The 3,849-nt window shown below is 73.6% G+C and overlaps 1 protein-coding gene across 1 annotated transcript in view; it reads left to right on the plus strand.

The window, feature by feature from the left end:
• The first annotated feature begins 857 nt into the window (after positions 1-857).
• BRD3 (bromodomain containing 3) overlaps positions 858-3,849 on the plus strand; it is a 39,201-nt gene continuing 36,209 nt past the window's right edge. The window contains exon 1 of the mRNA XM_058302645.2: positions 858-965. The gene's annotated coding sequence lies outside the window, so the exon portion shown is untranslated. The remainder of the gene's footprint in view (positions 966-3,849) is intronic.

Here is a 3,849-nt window from a genome sequence, read left to right on the forward strand (position 1 = left end):
GACAGAACACCTGCCCCCAGGTGGGTGTGCGGGTGAATGGACTCACACTTTGCTAACAGCATAAAGACGTTCAGCCAGGGGACGCCTGCTGAATCTGAACCCAACCGGGTCTCACATCCATATCGTGCACCCCCTTCCCTGTGTCCCAGCTCGACACACTGGCTTTTGTGACACCCGAGCCACGGCCCTGCCCGAACAAGGCGCGGAGCCCGCGCGCGGCCGGCTCGGAACCCAGGCGGCGGCCCCGTCCTGGGCGCTCGGCCCGGGGCCCCTCCCCTGCCCCTGCCCCTCCCCGGACAGGAGCGCCGCGGCGGCTCGGGGGCGCCCGGGTGGCAGGCAGCGCCACGGCGGGCGGGGGCGGGGCCGAGCGCGGCTCCTCCCCGGGCGGGGCCGCCCCGCGCGTGCGCGCGCCGACGCCCCGCCCCGCGCGCGCCCCCCGCCCGCCTAATTAGCCGCGCGGTTTGTTTACAAACACGGGGCCCGGCAGGTGCGCGCCGCCCGCGCGGGCGCGGCGGGGCTGCGGGGCGCGAGCGGGCTCGGGCTCGTCCGGGCCCCGCGCTCCGCGCCCTCCCGGGGCCCCGGCGGCGCGGGGAGGGCGGCGCGCGCGCGCGCACGCGGGCGGCGGGGGGCGGCCGAGGGCCCCGCGGCGCCGCCCGCGGCCCCGCCCCCGCGCGCCCCCCCGGGCCGGGCCCGCTCGCGGCCGGGTCGGCGGCGGGGCGGGCGGGGGCGCGCGGCGGGCGGGGCGGGCGCGGGGCGGCGCCGGGACGTGTAGTCCGCGCGCGGCGGCCTCCCGGGCGCGGGCTCGGCGCGGCCCGGGCCGCGGACTACGACTCCCGCCAGGCGCCGCGCGCGCGCCCCAGCCCTGCCCGGCGCGGCGCGTCTATTATGCGGCCGGGGCCGGCGAGCCGGAGAGGAGCGGGTCGCGCGGGCCCGGGAGGGGACGCCGCCGCCGCCGCCGAGGCCAAGTACGCCCTTCTCTCGCTTGCCGGCGCGCGCGGGGCGGCGGGCGGCGCGGGGCGGCGGGCGGGGGGCGCGCGGCGCGGACGCCCGAGCGGCGCCGCCGGGGGGCCGGGGGCCGGGGGGCCGGGCGCCCGGGCCGCCGCCGCCGCCTTTGTGCGCGGCCACGCCGTAACAAAGCGCGGCGGGCGCCCGGGGTCGCGGCGGTGGCGCGGGCCGCGCTCCCCTCGGCCCGCCGCCGCGCCCGCCCGGCCTCCTCGGTGCCGGGCTCGGGGGCGTCGCCGCGGCCGGGGCGCGCGGCCCGGAGTTGGCACGGCCCGCGCGCCCCGCGCCCGCCCGCCCGGCGGAAGGGGTTTTTCCTCCTCTCCCTGCCCGCCATCTTCTGAGGGGGAAATCAGGAGGCCGGGGAGGGGGCGCCCCTCGGCCCGCGCCCGGCGCGCCCGCTCTCGCCCGCGCGCCCGCCCTCTCGCCCCCCTTCCCTCCCTCGCTCCTTCCCTCCGGCCCTGCTCGCGCCTCGGGCCCATCGCCGCCCACTGCGGCCGGGCCGGGAGGCCAGGCCAGCCCGGGAGCCGGGGGCGGGGGCGCCTGCCCCCCCGAGGGCCTGGCCCACGGCCGCTTCCGAGCCCCTCTGCGTGGCCGGGCCGCGAGGAGACCCCAGGTCCCGTTTTGAAAGCAGCGCTGTCCCCGGGCGAGGTCGAGAAGGGGAGTGCGCGTCCCCTCCTGCCCACTTCGGTTTGGCATCTGCGTGACAACGTGGTTCAAGCCCTGCCCGGGCGGCCCCCTGGCCTCGGGGACCCCGCCATGAATAAAGCTGGGGGCTTGGGGGCCAAGTTTTCCCTCTCTCTCTCCACCAGTTGCGCCTCTGGGCACAGGGTGGGAGTGGACGGCGTGGCTCCTCGTGGGGCCCCGTCGGCCCAGCGTTGGCCGAAAGCTTTGTGCGAAGTGCACCGGGTGGCTATCTCGCCCCTTGGTTCACCTCGGTCGTTGGCTGCGGCGCGGGGCCCGGCCGCGGGAGCCCCCCGGGCCAGCGGGAGCCCCCCGGGCCAGCGGGAGCTGGGGCGGAGCAGCTGCCTCCGCCGCCTCTCGGTGGGCCTGGCTCCTTACTTTTTGCTTTAGGTTGGGGACTTTTTCCTGAGCTCTCACAGTGGCCTGGGGAGGCCCCGGAGCCTGTGCAGAGTTGCGTGGCCTTTTCCGGGATGTGGGTCTGTAGGTTTTACTGGGTTTACAGGGGCAGCGCGGAGGTCGGACCTCCGCGGGGACTTGGCTCTCAGATTAGGAACCTCCTCCTCCCCGGCCCTGCTCGGCTCTGAGGGCGCCTCCTCGCCGCCTGCCCTTGGCCACGATGAAGGTGGGGGGCACGCGGGACACGTCTCCAGGCCTTACTGCTGCCTCTGGAAGGCCCCCTCGCTGCCCGTCCCCTCCCTCGTGGCGCGGCAGTGGTGGAAACCGGGCGTCGGGGCACGCAGCGGGCGATGATTTTGTTTTTGTTTTGTTTTCCTTGCAAGGCACCAGCCACTTTCCCTCCCCGTGCTGTCCTGCCCGCACACTCCCTCCCCGTGCCTGGTGGCCCGCAAGCTCTCCCTGCCCGCGCTCTCCGGCTCGCACTCGCATAGGAAGTGCGTGCGGGACGCAGGCGGGGATTTGTAAGCGCCCTGCTCCCGCCCTCCAAAGCCACGGCCAGAAAGTGAAAGTCTGGGGGAGGGGAGGAACAAAAGTGAGCGCCCCGCTGCTCAGGCGCCGCCCCCCTGCGCCCTTCGGCTCCAGGTTGAGGCTTTGCCAGCTGTGTCGCCCGCTTCCTGGTTGGCAGGGCAGGGCAGCGCGTTCAGGGCGAGACCCTGGCGGGGTGGTCTTGGCTGCTGGGGGCCACTGGGTGGTAGGACGGCCGCGGCAACCCCCGCCTCTAGGCCCCCCTGGGGGTTTCCTGTTTTGAAGTTGTCTTGAAGGCGGTCCCCCGCCCTCTCCCTGTTCCCTGGCCTGCGGGACAGGCCCGAGACCCCCGCCTGGGGAAGCTGTGGTGCGGTGGCAGCGCGTCCCCTGGCGTGCGCGCAGTCCTGGGAAGGCGCAAGGGGCGGTGAACGCGGCTGTCTCCGCTGCTGTTCTCCGACTGCTGTGGGCCCGGCCGGGGCGTGCAGCCGCAGTGGCACCCTTCCTGCTGAACGCCTTGCAGGGGAGGGACACGTCTCACTCCCTCCCGGACGTTCCAGGCTCCCGTGGGAACCTCGCGTGTGTGAGCAGGAGCGTTTCTCCGGGTCACTCCAGTGCTTTGGTTTGATTCTTTCCCCGGCTTTTCCCTGTTTTATAAGGGACTCTGTTCTCGGCTTCCTTCCTTTTTAGGGCCTTTGTAAGCTGGGATTAGTCCCAGGAGAAGGACCCGCTTTGGAGAAAGCCCCTCCGTCCTTGCCAGAGTCCCTAAAATACTAGCGGAGCCCCTGCAAGTCAGTGAGGTCCCGGGCAGGACTCCTCCAGCTTCAAGGGGCGCAGCAGAGTTTGGGGGCCCCCTCGCCTGCTTTTCCTGCCTGTGATTGGAAGTTGGGCTGGCTTTGAGGCATGTGACGCCTCCACGTTGCTGGAGGTGACAGTCGGAAGAGTGACCCGCAGAGGAGGATGCTGGCGGGTCACATCGGGCGGCAGAGGGGACACTGCCGGGGATCAAACCCCGTGAGGAGCTGAGACTGGGGGCTCCGGGCGCGGGTTCCAGTGCAGACCTGCCCGGACGCAGGAGCCGTGGGACCTGGGGGTGGGTGCATCTCACATCCCAGGGAGGGGTAAACTGTGTCTGAGCGGGATGCCCGGCCTCCCTGCGCGGTGGCTGCTGTCACTGTGGGGTCACAGCCGCACTTGGGAACACATTCAGTGTCACGGCTGGCAGAAGAGCAGTCGTTTCTCCATCTG

The sequence above is a fragment of the Dasypus novemcinctus genome, chromosome 8, assembly GCF_030445035.2.
Source record: "Dasypus novemcinctus isolate mDasNov1 chromosome 8, mDasNov1.1.hap2, whole genome shotgun sequence".
Lineage (NCBI taxonomy): Eukaryota > Metazoa > Chordata > Mammalia > Cingulata > Dasypodidae > Dasypus > Dasypus novemcinctus.